The 20,379-nt window shown below is 37.6% G+C and overlaps 1 long non-coding RNA gene across 1 annotated transcript in view; it reads left to right on the plus strand.

The window, feature by feature from the left end:
* The window catches only part of LOC138708655 (uncharacterized), a 129,053-nt gene that overhangs the window by 9,418 nt on the left and 99,256 nt on the right, over window positions 1-20,379 (plus strand). Inside the window, exon 2 of the long non-coding RNA XR_011334749.1 lies at window positions 3,416-3,521. This is a non-coding gene — a long non-coding RNA (uncharacterized lncRNA). The remainder of the gene's footprint in view (window positions 1-3,415; window positions 3,522-20,379) is intronic.

Below are 20,379 nucleotides of genomic sequence, written 5' to 3' on the forward strand. Positions count from 1 at the left end.
CTCTCCCTATTTCACTTCCTTCTGACATTTCTTTTCCTAGAGAGTCATTATTTGAAACTGGAAAATATCAAATTGAGAAACATGTATATAAATATGTAGTTAAATATAGGCCTATTGAAATACTAGGGCATTCGATAAGTCATGGCAACACTGCTGTAAATAAGTGCTCCATTAAAATCTTGTACTACGTAATAGAGCATCGATTATTTCATAAATTTTGCAATATTGAAAGTCTCGAAATAGCCATATTTTGAAAATACAGTGGCTCTTTCTGATTTGTAGTAAACAATAAAGCGCCAAAGATACGAACAAAGGTACTTCATAAAAATCCAAGTTGCGAAAGAAAAACGTGCAACTCAGTGCTTTAGGGCATTACAAGAAGCCTGTGAGAGAGAAGTCCTACCATACTGAACTATTGAAAGGTGGGTGGAAGCGAGGCATTGGCTTTCAATCAAGAGTTGACATCCGAAGGGCTTTAGATTGATCAGTGAGAGAGATATCAAGAAATACTCCTGCAGATGGAGTTCGTCGTCTTCCAAGAATTTGGCAACGTATTGTTGTCATGGTAGGAGACTATATATGAAGTATGTAATGTCAAAAGTAATAAATTTAATGTGATACAGTAACTATGTTGTCATTACTTTTCGGATGCCCTATTATGTAAGTAGGTCTAAATATGTGATATCAAACGAATATATCGTCAGTTTACAAGCAAAACACATTGTCAAAAATATTACTTCTGAGAAAATGACGTATATAGTGTACATACTTAGAATTACTCATAAAGAGGAATAACTTACTAAAAATAATATTTTGAGGATTCGTTTTTGTCAAGAGATTACAGGACTCCTTGTTCTCAAAGGTAATATTTTTGCTGGATTTACTCAACTTTTAACACTGTATCACTTTGGAATATGTATGATAAGACTTTCTTGTGTTAAATTCTAACGTACCTTGTTTACATGTTTCGACCTATTTATGGGTCATCTTCAGAACTGATCATTGTTGGTCTTGGTGCCTCCTGTTCTGTTTCCTGTGAGGGTGCGTTCGTATGGTATAATGTAGAGTCAAATAGTGTGTGTGTTTTGAAATTGAGTTGTGTGTTGAGAATTTCGTTGGGGTGTGTTTCACATGAAACAGAACAAGTGGCGCCAAGACCAACAATGACCAGTTTTGAAGCTGATCCATAAATAGGTCGAAACATGTAAACGAGGGACGTCAGAATTTAACACAAAGTCTTATCATACATATTCCGAAGTAATGTTTTTGACTTCATGCGTTTTCCTTGTAAACCGACGATATAATTAGGAATGAAATAATTAGTAATTAGTAATTTATAATGTAATTCCATAAAAATCCGGACTCCAACAACTGTAAATTCGAAATATTATATTCGAAATATTATAACTAATTTCACTTACCAGTCATCATCCTTATAATATTTATTGCTCCCATTGCTTCAAAGTGATCCAGAGTCATTATTACACATCGTTTGATATTTAAGCACTGCACAAATTTCACTGTTGCAGTTTTCATAATGTTTTCTGAGTATTTAAAATGTTGTTTCTAATGCACGTATAATGTAAAATATTGTATAAGCTCTTGTACCAAGTCTGCGCCAAATGTTATAACAATGTATCATCGATTGATCGATGATAACTTCTAAAAATAGATAGTTCACATGTATTCAATACATATACAGAATGTTTCAAAAATACGGGGCATAATTTCAGGTCTCTATTTCCCACATGTAGACAATCAAAATAGTTCATTACAACATGTGTCCGGAAATGCTTTATTTCCGAGTTATGGCCTTCACAACATTGAAATTCACCGGAAAGTTTTTCTTTCCGCAGGTCGTTGCCGTCAAAGGAGACATTAAGAGGGCACTCTGACAGTTCATTCCGAGGCGAAGGTTACATTCAGTGTTGTGTAGGCGTTAGACTGTGCGACATGTATTCAAATCAAGAGCTGGCAGAGATACACTTCATGTACGGTAAGGCGGACGGCAATGCTGCGCTGGCTCGTCGTTTGTACCAGCAGAGGTACCCACAGCGACAATGTCCAGATCGGAAGACATTCGTACGTCTCCATTACCGTCTGTGCGAGTATGGAAACTTTAACTCTCCTGGTTTGGGAAGGGGACGACCAAGATCTACAACTCCAGAAGTACAGGAGGAGATTCTGGAGGCTGTGGACATGACTCCTTCTATCAGCACACGAAGAGTAGCGTTGCAAGTCAATGTTCCTCATACGACTGTCTGGAGACTGTTGAAAGAATATCAATTGTATCCTTATCATTTGCAACGTGTATAGGTCCTGTCACCAGCAGATTATCCTGCAGTAGTTCTTGCAGCAGTGTGGTGTAAATCCGAACTTTCCTGCCTTAGTATTATTTACAGATGAAGCACAGTTCACACGAGATGGCATAACAAATTTTCACAATCAGCATGTATGGGCGTATGAAAACCCACGTGCAACTGTTCCATCTCATCACCAGGTGCGGTTCTCCCTCAACATGTGGGCCGGTATCATTGGTGATCGATTAGTTGGACCCCATGTACAGTACTTGTAAACAGACTTACGGGGCAGGCGTACACAAACTTCCTGGAAAACACCATACCGGTACCTCATGTTTTAGAAGACACTCCACTGATCAATCGTCAACACATTCACTTCTTGCATGATGGCGCTCCTACACACTTCAGTCGTACGGCTCGCCGGTACTTGGATCGAAGGTTTCCTGATCGATGGATAGGTAGAGGTGGCCCAAATGCTTGGCCTCCACGCTCACCTGATCTGAACCCTCTCGATTTCTACTTGTGGGGCCATTTAAAATCATTGGTTTATTCGTCTCCGGTGCCTGATTTGGAATCCCTTCGGAATCGAATTTTGGCATGTTCTGAGGATATGCAATACTCCTGGAGTTTGGGATCGTGTTCGCAGGTCAATGAGACATCGATGTGAGGTCTGTATTCAAGCAGGAGGTGGACATTTTGAACATCTTCTGTAATGACAACGACCTGCGGAAAGAAAAACGTTCCGGTGAATTTCAATGTTATGAAGGCCATAACTCGGAAATGAAGCATTTCCGGACACATGTTGTAATGAACTATTTTGATTGTCTACATGTGGGAAATACATACCTGAAATTATGCCCCGTATTTTTGAAACACCCTGTATAACGAATTTTATTCATTTATTAATACAAGGAACTATATAACACTGGAACAGTGAACATTTATTAACTGCCTTCATCAGAAATGTGTTTATATTTGTTATCTTATTGTGATAGAGTTGACTGTATTCATTCTTGTATTGTAGCTTCACTTCAGAATAAACCTTATCTTAAGCTAGTAATAAATGAGATAATATTGCACGACTAGCTTACCAACCAATTTTAAACTTTTTGCAGGTCCAGCAACTTCTGACTACCTGAGGAATCCTAGCAGTTTTGTTGGGGTCAACTTCCAACTTCACTCAACACAACCATCTTCCTCAGACATTGGTGCGTTCAGGAGGTAAGACATTGTATATCTAATAATAAACTATAAGACATAAATATTGTGCGGGAATATAAAACATCAATGCAATAAATGTTAGCAATTTTTATTATTACATTTATATGACTCTTTCTTCGCAGACTATCACCTACAGGTTATACGCCACGCAATTTCTTGTATATTCAGATCCTATATCTTGCAAAAATTGTGCTTCAGAGTTCGAACTTTATAGTTCAGAGACTTCTATGAACTTGTGGGCGTTTCCACGTATTTATTTCATAGGCCTTATTTCCTGCTCTGTTACTTGGCCCCAATTTTAATTTATGGAGTGTTCATATGCTCATTAGCGAAAGTTTCACGGTAGCCCAAACTCCTTCATGTTTACACAATAACATGCATTTAATATTATATTAATAACACACAGTAAAACGATTAAATATCAACTTAAATTTTGCAAAATTCTATAATGAAAGCAGAAATAATCACAGTTGCCAACAGTCAGCTACAAACAAGAACGAGAATCTAATTTCTTTATACCTCATTTGAATGCGAGAAGAGGTCTTAAGAGCTGTTGCTCTCCTTTGTAAAAAGTGTATAACTAATGGCAAAACTAGGTAGTGGGCCTTATAACATGCTGGGCCTTAATACCTCCAGGTACCTTAATACTTATTCCGAAGTGATATAGTGTTAAAAGTTGTGTAATCAAGATATATTTTCGCTATACTGAAGAATTACCACGGTAGCTTTGAACCGTGCCGTTACGTTTACCACCAAATTTAACTACATACACAATGTTGCCAACATAAGATCATGACTTTGGTCTGTGGTGTCGTTAGAAGGAGAAATTTGTTTCTTTTTCTCTCTACCTCCTTCGTTCTGAACATTACTGAGAGATAGCATCACTGTTACTCTCATCTATTGCAATGATTTTTTCCCTGGACCACTAATTTACTTGGACGACATTTCTACATAGAAGATTAAGAAAGATCTTACAAGCGATCTCCAGTTACTAACACTATGGTCATAAAAATTGTGTGTCCATTTTATCTCGAACTAAAATATCTCTCGCATTTTCTTTTGTTTCATCACGGCCAAATGGATTTATCTCTTCGGTATCGATGTTTCTAGTCGGTCATGGCCTTTATGACAGTTTTTGTTTCATAATATTGATAGACGGTAATATAATTAAAGCGGTGAATAATTTCATGGTGCCTAAAAGTTTTTTTTTTTTTTTTTTCGTAAAAGGCTAGGTATTTTGTCTAGGCCACAAATAAAACTGCAACGCGGTCATAATTATGTACTTAATGCTTTGGTGAACGTTAATCGGAAATTTACTTTCCATTATTTAAATGATATTCCGTGAAACACATCTTTTTCCCTCTTCATTTCGTTGTCATAACCTACTTTAAGATCTTACTACATAAGCATTTTCTTTTAGTGCATTCAAAACAACGTCTTTGTTCTGCATAAATCTTGCACTTGACTAATGGAGTGGTTTATTTAAGAATATAGGCCTAGTCGCGAATTTTACTACCACCATTTCGATTGTCTTCTGTTTGACACGGCTCGGTACGGCCCGGTGACTAGTGGCCAGCGAGTAACGTCGACTACCGACATTGCTCTGCCGTGGGTATTATCCAGTTGTTCCTATATTATTATTATTATTGTTTTTATTTCTTTTCATTTCTTCTTTTCTTCCATTCTGATTTCCATTTTGCTTTCAATTTTCTTTCTTTTTCCTTTGTTTGTTTGTTTCTTTCTTTCCTTCTTTCTTTCTTTCCTTCTATCTTTCTTTCTTTCTTTCCTTCTTTCTTTCTTTCTTTCCTTCTTTCTTTCTTTTTTCCTTCTTTCTTTTCTTCTTTCTTTCTTCCTTTCTTTCCTTCTTTCTTTCTTTCTTTCCTTATTTCTTTCTTTCTTTCTTTCTTTCCTTATTTCTTTCCTTCTTTCCTTCTTTGTTTCTTTCCTTCTTTCTTTCTTTCCTTCTTTCTTTCTTCCTTCTTTCTTTCTTTCCTTCTTTCTTTCTTTCCTTCTTTCTTTCTTTCTTTCTTTATTTCTTTCCTTCTTTCTTTCTTTCCTTCCTTCTTTCCTTCCTTCTTTCCTTCCTTCCTTCTTTCTTTCCTTCTTTCTTTCCTTCCTTCTTTCTTTCCTTCTTTCTTTCCTTCTTTCTTTCTTTCTTTCCTTCCTTCTTTCTTTCCTTCTTTCTTTCTTTCCTTCTTTCTTTCTTTCTTTCCTTCTTTCTTTCTTTCCTTCTTTCTTTCTTTCTTTCTTTCCTTCTTTCCTTCTTTCTTTCCTTCTTTCCTTCTTTCTTTCTTTATTTCTTTTCTTCTTTCTTTCCTTCTTTCTTTCTTTCTTTCTTTCCTTCTTTCTTTCTTTCTTTCCTTCTTTCTTTCTTTTTTCCTTCTTTCTTTCTTTTTTCCTTCTTTCTTTCTTTCCTTATTTCCTTCTTTCCTTCTTTCTTTCTTTATTTCTTCCTTTCTTTTTTTTCTTTACATTTCCTCTTTACCTTCTTACAAAGCAGTATGCAGTAATTCAGTTTCTAAAAATGAAGTCTCTGATGGTTATAAATTCCTCGGAATTTGTGAGAGGCGTGCCGCACAGCCTTCTTGTACTCCACCTCCATACCGACAAGATTTGAATCTCAATATGATTTGTAACATGGCTACATTCACCATCCATTATTGTGTGGCTTTTAATATGATAGCACGAACTCTTTAGTGAAGAATGTTTCCGCCATGCAATTATTACGAAGCCAGCGATCGTTCTCCAGGGCGAAGTCCACACCGTACTGAGATAAATCCATGCCCTCGCTCCCTTTTGTTAAATGACTTCATTCGTGGGTAATTTTCGTTGTTCAATGCCTGCCAGTAGGAAACGTAGATTCAAGTTTGAGTGGTACGATATTTTCAATGGTGGAATACCAACAGGTGGCAAGTTCTCCCTTTCTTGAGAACGATTCTGTTTCAAGTCATGGTATGAGTTGTCCTACACAAACTGTGGTACAGTGAAACCTCTCCTTACGGACACCCCCAAAATACGAACACTCCTCATATACCAGGGCTGGGCACATTACGTGATTCTGAGAAATGAGCGCTGTGTGCTTTAAAGAGCGGGTCTAGCGAGCGCTCTGACGTATGCATACTGTACGTCATTCAGTGTCGGTGCAGTGGTGACTCTGCAGTATGATGGCGAACTTTGAAGACGGAGCTTCCGCTCATACACTAAAGCGGCCCGCTACTCCCAATGCTTTTAATGTATCATGGGAGGAGGAGTTATTTTTGGTAGAGAGCAGTGGATTAGCAAAGTGTTTAATTTGGCATAAAACACTCCAACTGATTAAGAAGTTCAATATCCAACGACATTATTCTTTACAACATGCTACTGAATAAGACAAATATGTTGGTAATGAACGCCATAAATTAATACAACAACTTAAAGACAATGTTTCTCAGGTACATTATATTAGAGTATCTATTTGATATTTACATTGCATTATAGGTTATTATACAGTTAGTAATATATAATTTTAAATTACACAAGTATTATGATATATCATAGTATAGTATATTACAGTTCATGATATATCATATATTAGGCCTATATATCTAATCATGAACTGTAATATACTATACTATGATATATCATAATATTTGTATAATTTAAAATTATATATTACTAAATGTACTATAATGACTTATAATGCAATATAAATATCGAATAAATACTCTAATGTAATGTACCTGAGAAACATTTTTTTTAGTTGTATTAATTTATGGTCATATATCATACCATACCATATCATATATCATATCATATCATATCATATCATATCATATCATATCATATCATATCATATCATATCATATCATATATCATATCATATCATATCATATCATATCATATTATATTATATTATATTATATTATATTATATTATATTATATTATATTATATTATATTATATTATATTATATTTTATATTAACAGGATGACAATAATGCACTTAGTGAATCGGCTATGAGAATTAGCTACACAATTTGCCATGAAATTGCAATGGAATTGAAAACATTCAACGAAGGTAACTTCATCAAGCGATGTTTAATTATATTGGTAGAAGATCTCTGTCCACAGCAAGTAGGGGAAGTGGAAGCCATACGCCTGTCTCGTAGAACCGTGGTGATGAGGTTGCAGTACGTGCGTATGGGTTATGTAAATAAGCCTAATGATTTGTGTGTGTGCATAGAGCGAAGTTTATTCCATTAAATTAATAAGAGTGTTATAAAGTCTGTAATGTACAATGGATTGATGTAATATCCTTATAAACTATTATGTACTGACAGACTGAATGACTAGAACAACCGTGGCTCTTGTTACGTTAATGCAGGGAAGGTAGCTGTAATGCGAGTCCGCCACTGCGTGAGCGTTCTGCTCCGGCTTGCCTTGCGGAGCGAGAGCAGCTCTGGCCGACCAAATGGAGCCGCTCTTATGCCCGACCCTGTCATATACGGACAGATTTTTATCTCCCAACTGAAATAATATAGAAATAATGTTAAGTTTAACTCTTGTTTACGGACACTCTCAGACACGGACACGGACACGGACACGGACACGGACACGGACACGGACACGGACACGGACACGGACACGGACAGCTGTTTCACACTCCTAAAGCTTGCTTTACCTCCTGACTGCGGACAGAACTTGGATTTCGAAACCTAATGTTTTATAGAAATGGAAAATTTAGTTTTGAGAACTGTACAGAAATTCCTTAACATGAAAGAAGACAATACGTTTTTCGTAGGCTACCAATAGCCCAGCCGGCTACCCCTTGTTAGCTGGAAGCGGGTGGATAAACACAGTCATAAAATTTAACCTGTCTGATGGGTCCAAAGTTTCCACGATAGTGAAATTGTATTCGACACATGATAGGGTTAGTAGGATTATTCTCTTCACTTCAATCAGTTGTTCTGTTTCGAGAGACATGGCACCTGAACGTAAAAATTAAGTTTAAAACTGTAAATTACAGTACTGCATAACTGTAGACCGAGAATAAAATTGCATGGCACAGTACTGTATTTTCCTTTTGTGCGAGATCGTGCGTATTTGCTTGTTTTCCGCACAGAACCAATACGCGGTAAGTGTGAAATACCACATTCAGTATTCCCAACGTAACACACATAACAATTTCCCTCTGCTTACCGCTTAAGCGCCACATTCATTTTACTGCTTTAGGTTTTTAACATATTATTTTTAGAGACGTTTAACATATTAATAATTATAAATTGGAAACTTACCACTGCAATTTCACCTAAATTGCAATGTTAATTATTGTTTTTAAATATTTGCAAAAATTAAGTAAAGTCTACTACTCCACGAAACTTATTGCATTCCTAATACAAGTAACATTAAGGAAGCCGTGAAAAAATCAACAAGATTCCAGGTGCGGATGTTATTACTGCAATATGCTATATAAATAATATTGTTAAAATATTAAAATGAAAAATAAATCATTACATAACCTTACCGTTTGTTTTAAGTTCGCATTTATAGACTGGGGGAAAAAAAAACAGACGTATATTACGGCCTACTGGAGTATAGTAAACACAGAAAACAATGTTGAAGGAAGATATTTTGGTTTTCCGAAGTTGCCGTCATTGAACAGAAACCAACATGGAGATTTCATTGCAACAAATTAGAAATTCGTCTTTCAGGTATGTAATAAACGATCTTCGCACAAAATAATGTACGATACACGAGCGGTATGTTTGTTTTCATGTTCTCGGAAATTAAAAAAGCTCAACTACGTTTCGCTTTTTCAATCTTTTCCTCGAAAATGAAAACGTGAACATACCGCTCTTGTAACGTATACCTATTACTATTTCGGTCTTATCTACTGTAGTTCAAAGTTGCAAAGAATTTATTGCAGTGTACTGTATTTAGAATTAACCTGCAGTAATACATTTAATTTAAAGAGTGAAGGGATACATAATGCATATTATAAATTTACTGTTAGATTGGGGAGCTTCCCTCCCAATAAAGGACACCTCCCAGATGCGGACAGATTGTTACGTCCCTTCGATGTCCGTAAATGAGAGGTTTCAATCTATTTACACAATTTCAATAACCATTCTTTCAATGATGATATGATGAAGAATATTTACTTTATGGTTTAAGAGGACTTTGATTTCTTTTAGTTCAAGATGTACCACTTTACGTACACATTCTGAAAATCAGATTCCCTCTGAAACAAAACACCAGAAATTAGTCCATCACGCTTATACACACTGTGACTAACAAATGAAATCGTATATTTTGTCACAAAGAATAATGGTGCTTTCAGAGAAATTAATTACCGTTATACTGTATATAATTACTTATATTCTTCTTTTTTACATTCGACTAAGTCTGCGCTTGCCTTCTACCGCCTCTGGGATCGTAACACAATACACGATAGAAGAAAACAGAACTTGTTTATTTTCTTGTATGTATATCCCTAGATCACATATGTAACAGATATGTCGGGGTTATAGGCTTTGAGGTTAACAACTTTTGTCAGGTTTACTACGCTGCCATCTAGTTGTTACATAAGGAGTCACGTCATAATTCCCATTTGAATTGCATTAGCGACTGTGCTGCCATCTCGTGTTCGTTTACGGCGGACAGGTGGCGATCCTGGCGGTTGTTCTCTTCAAAGCAGTGGCGGTGCGTTAATAAGAGCACAAGAGCACGTGAACACCTTGTTTCCATTAATGCACGACTAGTTTTATTATTTGATACCGTATTGACGTAGTGGGGATGTATAATATCAGAATCGAGTATTTTAAACTTCCCGCATCTTGCATAAACTTCTTATGTAAACTTGGCAACATGCGTTCAAGTACAAGCCGTGCTCTTTTCGAGTTGGTTACAGGAATTTCACGCATGCGCGGGAGAAAATTCTTTAGCTGGTCGCTTATGACTCGTCAAGAGCACAAAGCGTTAAGTGAACATGATGACTATCTATCCTACAGATGTCAGGTCCATCGATGCCTATCGTTCACGTGCTATATCTAGAGGAGGAAATTTAATAGCCTGTAGATGTCAGCATCTGACTGTAGGAACGTTTACTTACGTGTACAGTGCTGCTACGAGAGTGTAGTTTGTGAATTAGTATACTTCAGTGTCGGCATAATAGCATAGCTTGGCTTTCAAACACGTGCTGGCTGACTGTGGTGGTGGTATGAATTTAAGTATCTGTATGGCAGTGTATAATATTTAAGAATAATATTTACTGGCATGTATTTATAGTAACCTATGCGAGTGGGATTACAGTACTGGTATAGGCTATAGTGTATCAGTGTGTTGTGAATCAAAATATATTACTGAGCACACGCGTTTGTAAATAAGGAGATCGTGGTATGTATTCATTATTAACAAATGTAAACAATGAACTCTGTTCAAGTAATTTAGAACAGTAAAGAACTGGGTAAACTGGCTTACCAAAAAAAAATTGGAAATAAAAAGACTGAGTTTCATTATTATTATTATTATTATTATTATTATTATTATTATTATTATTATTATTATTATTATTATTATTATTATTATTATTATTATTATATGTTTTGAATTTATATACGGTTTTTTTTTCTATAGTGAAACATTGGAATCATGACATTTCATATTAGACTAAACATATGATTTCAAATTCTCTTCGATTTTGGAACCACAAAATTGTGAACACACATAATGTTTTATCACGAGCTGCCACTGCTTCAAAGTGCTGCCGATTTTAACGTAGCGAGGAGTTATCTGTTACATATATGATCTAGGGTATATCTCAGTACTCTTAGGTAGTGGGGGGAAAAATGTGACTTCTCAAAATCAAAATAAATCCAAAACAATGGCACCACCTTATGAGTATTGTTACAGTGTTGCTTCCAAAACATTTTCTTCACATTGATTTGATCACTTTAAGAAGGAATATTTTATATCATCAGTCAATATTCCAGCTCGGATTCATCACATTCAGCATCTAGTGCTTTTGACCTATGTGCAGCTTGGAAAAGCGACTGATTGTCTTCTCCCATCAGTGACGTCTGAACGTTTGTACAGACACTAGAGCTCTCTACTGTCTACATAATATAGTCATATTATAAGCTGTGCCTAAGCAGTAACACCCTAGCAGTATGCCAAAGAGGAATGGAGAGGAAAATACTCGACATATCTTTGAAGGACAGGATTAACAACAAGAGGCTGCAAGAAATCACATCCCCCAAGAACATAGTTCATGAAGCGGCAAGGATAAAATGGAGATGGGGAGGACATGTGGTAAGGCTGCGGGGGAATAGATGGGCGCAAATAACAACTACTTGGGACCCCTACCAAGGAAAGAGAAGACCAGGAAGGCCGAGAGTCAGATGGGCTGACCCTTTCAGGCAGCAGATCGGAATACACTGGAGCAGAGTAGCACAATGTAGGAGAGGATGGAAGGAGCTAGGACGACAGCTAGTTGAGTAGAGACAACGCATCCCAAGGAGAAAGTGATACATGTCCTAATATGTTAATTTAGTGCGAATTAAACGTAGACCAATGAGTAGGAACTGAAATCACCTGAATTACAAAGCCTAAATATTGTAAATTTATTTCAACTCAACAATGTAACTTTTATTTAAAGCAACAATAATTCCTTTCTACAATTTAACTTCACTCCCGTCAACAATGGGATTTGTTCTCCGCACAGCAGCACAGCTTTCTTTATTGCTCTCCACAAACGACAATGACAATTTACTTGGACTATTACGAACAACAATGAACTGTTAATCTTAACTAATATTCACAAAGCACTATTTACAACACAGAACTGTCAGTTCTCAGTTCACAGTTCTTCTAGCTCAGTCACTCGAGTTCACAGTATCTCGAACCACAGACCTTCAGAGACAGTCCACTGTACTCGAACTCAGGTCCCTCCAACTGCGGTCCACTGCACTCGAACTCAGGTCCCTCCAACTGCGGTCCACTGCACTCGAACTCAGGCCTTCGGATGCTGACACAGTTGCGGACGCACTCTCAAGTCGAACTCCGGTACACAAGACTGGCTGGCTTGCTCTGTTCACAACGCTAGCTTACTGACTGGCTGAATAAACTGAAACTGCTTAAGTTCGCTCGCGTTTCTTCTTTTATAGCTAAACCATAGTTGCGAGAAATTTCTACGGGTGTGCAGAGATAGCTCTCTCGAATTATCTGGATATCTCCACTTCGACGGACTTCTGGAAGAGTCGGGAGGGTCCGTCCCCCCTTCACTCCGCACGTAGCAGTTGCGCTCGCAACCTCACCTCGTCGCGTTGACGTAATACACCCCCTCTGCCCTTCAGCATGCAGATGCTCCCCGTACCAGCGTCTCGTCTGTCGCGCGCCCTGTTGGACGCGTATTCGAACCCCGTTGCAGCTGTCATAATATTCTAATGTGATAACTAACGTACAGAACAGACTAACAGCAATGAGTACAATCCTAAATGACAAAAGTGTTGAATATCTTAGTTGTAATTAAGTGACAAAGTGTTGATATTTAGTCATAATTGCCGATGTGTAGTACACAACTCCGCCCACGTGGACTAGCTCGACACGTGAACAAAACGGAGCCAGAGCTTTCCCTCTTGCAGGAGGCCTTAGCCCTTCTAAGGGACACTAATAGGCTATTTCATTTCATTTCATTTCATTTCATTTCATTTCATTTCATTTCATTTCATAAGCAGTAAGACATTTCATACTCACCACCACCTATGTGATGGAATAGCAAAATATGTGCATTTGTTTTGTATTTCTAATGGTGGCGACTATACTGAGGTATGTGTACATATATCTTGTCATTGCAGAGCACCCCTCAATTGTAGTAGGGAGTTTCCTAATAAAACATTTCAACTGTCAAAAACCTTATTTAAATTCGCTAGGAATTTGAACCTGGGTCCTCGGTGTGGCAATCTGAACCCTAGCCATTCGAGCAACTATCTATGTATTACAGCTTGATATTACTGCGAATTTTGAGGGAACTGTTAAGGTTTTCCAACTGCGTGATTGTGCCGCATTTGTTACACACGGGAAACTACGTATGGGCTATATTCCGTTCCATTAACCAATACTTCGCCTTCGAAGTTATCCAAAGCTTTCCTTGCCTCAAAGGCAGTCCTTGTCATGTGTAAATTAGGCCGAGGTATACACGCTTTCTGGACGGAAATTTGATTCTGTCTGCAGAATCCGGTAACTTCACGTTGCTCTTGATTTCAAAGAAACCTCATGGTCTTATGTAAATTTTCCTCCTTTCTGCAAGGAATTGGGGGATGACGTGGGTTGATGCAAAGAGACGGTTTACATGACGTCACAACCAAACATGTACGTCAGTCACCATTCCGCGTCTTTGCCAATTTCCGGGAGATTAATAAGTTACATTCCTCCTGCCGGTGTGATCATCTGGGGTGGTGAGTGCGTGTTTCTTATCGGGAGGAAATGCATCCATCACCACGGAGAAAAGAACACGAGAAAACGGCTGTGATGTGAGAAGCAACAATGAATGCGACAAGAAATCAGGAAATTCCGCAATGAAGTGCACACAATCGTATTTCTATAAAAGATATAGAAAAATGAGATATAAAACTCGAGGATATAGAAGTAATAACACAACTATTAACCAGCAAACGTAGTCTACTATATGATGAAAGAGTAATGGAATGGAGAAAAATTCTCTCCGGCGCCGGGATTTGAACCCGGGTTATCAGCTCTACGTGCTGTTGCTTTATCCACTAAACCACACCGGATACCCACCCCGGCGCCAGACAGAATCGTCTCAATTTAAGTTCCAACTCTTGGGTTCCCTCTGTACTACGTCGTAGATGTCTATGAACGTAGGACCGAAGTCCACACATGTGCTGAGGTGCACTCGTTATGAGCGACTAGTTGGCCGGGATCCGACGGAATAAGCGCCGTCTTAAATCACGAGGTGATTTACGCATATCATATATATTATTTTAATGTACCGAAGTACACATGATATTTCCATGCAGATATTCTGCGTCATCATACGATGAAAGAGTAATGGAACGGAGAAAAATTTTCTTCGGCGCCGGGATTTGAACCCGGGTTTTCAGCTCTACGTGCTGATGCTTTATCCACTAAGCCACACCGGATACCCGTTTCTCCGTTCCATTACTCTTCAGTCCTACGTTCATGGACATCTATGACGTAGTGCAGAGGGCGGCCAATAGAGGGAACCCAAGAGTGGAACTTAAATTGAGACGATTCTGTCCGGCGCCGGGGTGGGTATCCGGTTTGGCTTAGTGGATAAAGCATCAGCACGTAGAGCTGAAAACCCGGGTTCAAATTCCGGCGCCGGAGAGAATTTTTCTCCGTTCCGTTACTCTTTCATCGTATGATGAAGCAGAATATCTGCATGAAAATATCATATGTACAGCTGTCAAAAGAAAAAGTGGCCGCTCTCCTGAAACAAAGTTCCCTTCGGGTATCTTCGCTACAATTCGGACACAGACGATGTTACATGTTGTTGGACCACGTTGCCTGATATCTACAGTTATAATTGGAGTATTCTGTGTGTTATTCGATAGCGTAATGGTAGAGTTTAGGCCTCTTATTCATGAGATCCTGCGTTAGACTACAACCTCGTGCTTTTTATGTTCTTTTTTGTTCTGTTCTCCCAACTAACACTCTATATGCATTTCTGGATTCGCCCATACGTGCTACATGTCCTATCCATCTCAAACGTCTGGATTTAATATTCCTAATTATGTCAGGTGAAGAATACAATGCGTGCAGTTCTGTCTTGTGTAACTTCCTCCATTCTCCTGTAACTTTTCCATGTGATATCTAGGTAATTGATCAAAAGTCTGTTCCAATTCCTCGTAGAAGCTATCCTTTATATGGTCGTCTTTCTCTCCTGTAGGGGCATGAGCATTTATAACTACGATATCGCACCATCTACAGTATTAAATACGATAACCTATCACTAATAAATTCGACCTTCTTTACTGCTGATTTTATTCTTTCATGAATAAAGAATCCTGTTCCTAATTGGTGATTATCGTTTCCTTCCCCATAATACAACAAATAATCTCCTATTTGTGTTATGCCGTTCCCATCTAACCTAACCTCCTGTACTCCCACAAAGTCTATTCCATATCTAGCTAGTTCTTTTGCTACTAATGTTACCCCTCCTGTTCTATACAGACTTGTAACATTCCAAGTACCAAATCTCAAATCCTTATTCCTTTGCTGTGATCGTGCCAGAGAATCAGTCCCATTTGGAGGCTCATTTGAAGGATTCGTAACAAGTTGTTTTTTACGGTGATGGGTTGTTAGCCCTTCGCCCAACCCCCAAGCTGGAGGACCACCCCTCATCGGCTGTCCGCGACTGCTTATTCAATATATTCGCAGCTACCCTCCATATCTGGAGGCCGTCTCCTCTATCCGCAACCTGAGGACGCGCCATGCCGTGGTGATAGGGACCTACAATACATGGAATAGGCCTATTAATATTGATATTAATTAATTATTAGTGTGTTCAAACTTCACTAGCTTCCATTAATCGACTCAGAAATCTAGAACAATTTCAATTTTATAAAATTTCACTACTGTTTAGGCTGTTACTGCTCCCAACATAAAAGTTAGAAAATCACTACCAGTTGTAGTATTTCTCAGTACCGATATTCGAAATGAAGTTGACGAAAGACAATTCAATCTTCAAACTAGAAAATCACCATCATCTATTAGAATATGTAATAATGGGAGGAAAATGGTTACGTTTCGGCCTTAGTGTGTTAAGTAAGCTGATTCAGACTGATTATGTTCAAATTTCACTAGCTTCCAATAATCGGCTCAGAAATCTAGAACAATTTTAAGTTTATAAAATTTCACTATTGTCAAGGCTGTTACTGCTGCCAACATAACAGTAAGAAAGTCACTACCAATTCAGATGGAGATCAAAAACCCACTAATTTCAATTTTTGTCAAAATTGAGTTATGGCTGGATGATGCTTTTTATTTTGTCCCGCATGCGTGGAAGACAAGAATACACTAATATCGACATTCATCTGCATTCTGGGGGCTGTTTTGAAACTCGTAGAAGTCAGAACTCCACTTAGGAATAACAGCGTTTTTGCATTACAACCTTAATTTCCCGGTAGATGGCAACACTATCGCTCAACCAGCTGAGTAAAGTGATACGGTACGGTATTCAGAATATCACAAAAATCTAAGAAATCCGTGTAAGTAAGACTATTAAAGGCACAATATCGAGTCGATTAACTTCCAGAAACCCAATACAGATGCATCATTCCCCAGTCATCTAAATTACAATTCAGCATTGCCATTGAAAGAAGAAAGCAAAAGGAGTTGCAAAATTTAATGCAGTTTATTTCTGAGGAAAGGAGGATGTATTACCAAACTCTGTTTGCGGACAGTAATATTCTAGAATCTAGATGCACAGGAAGAACATGAGAGTGAGAGAAAAAAACGTAATCTGTAACATGAATGAGACTGTGTTAATATTTTAATATTGATTGTAGTTTTATTTGTGTATTTTGATGTGCTTTCTGGTAAATTGTGGTTTTCTGTCTCATATATTTGAAATTTAAAAAAATGTAGCAATGTTAATTTTAATAATAAACTTCCATTTTCTTGTATATTCCAATGTTTCATAAGGGAATTATGATATACTTATCTTTTTTTCTTCACATGGCTCATATTTATTCACTTTTCTTAATTCATATACTGTGGAAGTCAGAAAACCACTAACTCCAGCAGAGTTTATTTCAAATTGTAGCGTAAGATTTAGGTTTTGAAGTATTTAATCGATAAAGAATGTAACTTTACACAATATTAATAGATGAATGTATAACATTTTAGTTAGTAAGAGAAATAATGAGTTTTTTTCTCTCTCCTGTAAAATTTGGTTTATTGGAGTTAGGGAGTTTTTTTATTTCTCTGTCTCAATTGTAGTATTTCTCCGTACCGAAATTCGAAATGAAGTTAGCAAAAGAAAATTCAACCTTCAAACTAGAAAACCACCATAATCTACTAGCTTATGTAATAATGGGGGAAAATGTTTAGGTTTCACCCTTAGAGTATGAAGTAAGCTGACCCGGACTATAATATGCTCGCGGCCCTCCATTAAGGGGGTAGATGAGTACATTTCATGTTCATAGGCTTACTTTGGAGCAGATTTAGGCTACTTTTAAATGGATAATGCAAAAACAAAATTATTTAATATTTCAGAAGAAAATTCTATACAGAGTGTCCCATTTATCTTGTACACCTATTATAACTTTTTTGTTTGGATAGGTATTGGAATTTTTGTTTTTGAACGTTATGTTAGAACGAGGGGCTAACATGAGTGTAGAGATTTGGTGCATGTAACTACATTATGGTACAAGATACATGTGACGTCATCATTTTTCAAATAGCACTACATACTTTAATCATGTCATTGACTAATCATATTAAGAAGAGCTCAAAAATGTATCACAATGCCACCTTCATAATCAATAACAACAACAAAACGAAACAAAAACGTACTTCCAATGTGATAATGTTATGCTTTGAGAGTCACAGAAGATGCTCCAAATGGTGACCATTCACATTAATGCACATTCGAAGGCGTTCCCCGAAGGACCGTATGACTGCCCGGCATATTGCTGGCTGAATGGACACACAAGCCTGTCGAATGCGTTGCTGCATGTCGTCTGGTGTTGTCAGAATGTTCTGGTACACACTGTCCTTTACAGTTCCTCACAGGAAGAAGTCGAGTGGCGACAGGTCCGGAGAACGTTAAGGCCACTGTACGTGGATTGTGGTGTCGAGAGTTTTGTAGTTGGTTTACATGTTATACATACAGAAAACACAAAACACACGATGTGTACGGACGTCAGTCGTCTTTCATTTTGTGTAAGTTAATGCACAAGATGAATGGGGCACCACAACAAACGGCACATTCTGATGGCATTCATTTTGCACTTTGTTGTTGTTATTGATTGGGAAGGTGACATTGTGATACATTTTTGAACTCGTCTTAATGTGTGTAATCAATGTAACATGATTAAGTCCACACCTGTGGAGTAACGGTCAGCGCGTCTGGCAGTGAAACCAGGTGGCCCGGGTTCGAATCCCGGTCGGGGCAAGTTACCTGGTTGAGGTTTTTTCCGGGTTTTCCCTCAACCCAATACGAGCAAATGCTGGGTAACTTTCGGTGTTGGACCCCGGACTCATTTCACCGGCATTATCACCTTCATATCATTCAGACGCTAAATAACCTGGATGTTGATACAGCGTCGTAAAATAACCCAGTACAAAAAAACATGATTAAAATATGTACTGCTATTTGAGAAATTGATGACGTCACGTGTATCTTGTACCATAATGTAGGTACATGCACCAAATCTCTACACTCATGTTAGCCCCTCGTTCTAACATAACTTTCAAAAACAAAAATTCTAATACCTATCCAAACAAAAAAGTTATAATAGGTGCAGAAGATAAATGGGACACCCTGTATAGAAATAAAGAACATTAATACTACGTCATCTAAATATATGCAGGATCTATTAAAAAAATTTAACTAAAAGTCTTAGTAAACACTTCTCAAACTTTAATTATAATTTGGGATGTCAAATAAATATACATAATGAAAGTGTAAAAGATGTGGTGGTGGTGGTGGTGGTGGTGGTAGTATTGGTAGCAACTGCTGTAGTAGCTTCAGTTTACCTGGCAGAGTTAAGACCATAAGGCCTTCTCTTCCACTCAACCATATTTGAAACATAAGACATAAACATAAATACATACTCACACATATGCATACACGTTAGAGTTGGGTCGATTCGTAAACGAATCGTTCATTCGAACGACTAATAATAAAGAATCGTAAGAATCGATTCGTGGTATCAACGAATCGTCGTTCAAAAGTATCGTAACGAATCGTCGTTCAAAAGAATAGTAAGGAATCGGCATGGTATCGTAACGCACGATTCTATTAGTTGTTTGATGTAACCTGTCAACGAACATTTCCGAACCGTGCCGAATGCTCCCGAGCGAGAGTGAAATCAAAATATGTACTGCATTTGTTAAGTATGGAAAATGATGAACACAAACCTGAAATGTGCATAGTTAAATAGAGATGTAATGCAAAAAATGTACTTCGTAATAAGGTTCAGTTGATAAATTATAATTTAGAAACATTATCTTGGGTAATTTTGTAGATTAATGGAGGTCATGCTGAATGGTTCCAGCCAATGAGAAAGAGACAATCCAATGTCTCGCCTCTTATGCCATCTATGCGAGAGATGTAGAACGTTTTTGTTCTACGCGTGGTTTGCAATGGAAAGTGTCTTGTAAGTCGTTCGTTGACGAATCGTTGGAATCGCAGAGCAGGAAGAATCGTGAACCCGTTGACGATTCAAAAGAATAGTTGGAATCGCAGACTGAGAAGAATCGTGAACGAATCGTTAGAATCGATTCGTAATGTGTGATTGAATCGTTGGAATCGACTTCTGAAAAAGAATCGTATTGCCCAACTCTAATACACATATATACAGTGGCATCATTTCATTTTTATTAACATTTTTAATATTAGCCTGGCTATACCTTTGGATTAACATTTGAGAACCGGAAATAAAGTTTGCAACCCCCTTCCACGACTGGAGTTCGATGACACTGGCGTAATATACAAACAAATCACTTTACTAGGTATAGGAGGGAAGAAAAGTAGTTCATCCATTTACGTAAACTAGAAAATATCACAATTTTGAGTTTGATCATTTTCATTAGGTTTTTCTTCAATCAAAATACAGTACAGTATTAACAATGAGTGTTTTTACTCACGAACTGAGTAATCCATGCGAACA

The sequence above is a fragment of the Periplaneta americana genome, chromosome 11 (assembly GCF_040183065.1).
Source record: "Periplaneta americana isolate PAMFEO1 chromosome 11, P.americana_PAMFEO1_priV1, whole genome shotgun sequence".
NCBI classification, from domain to species: Eukaryota; Metazoa; Arthropoda; class Insecta; order Blattodea; family Blattidae; genus Periplaneta; species Periplaneta americana.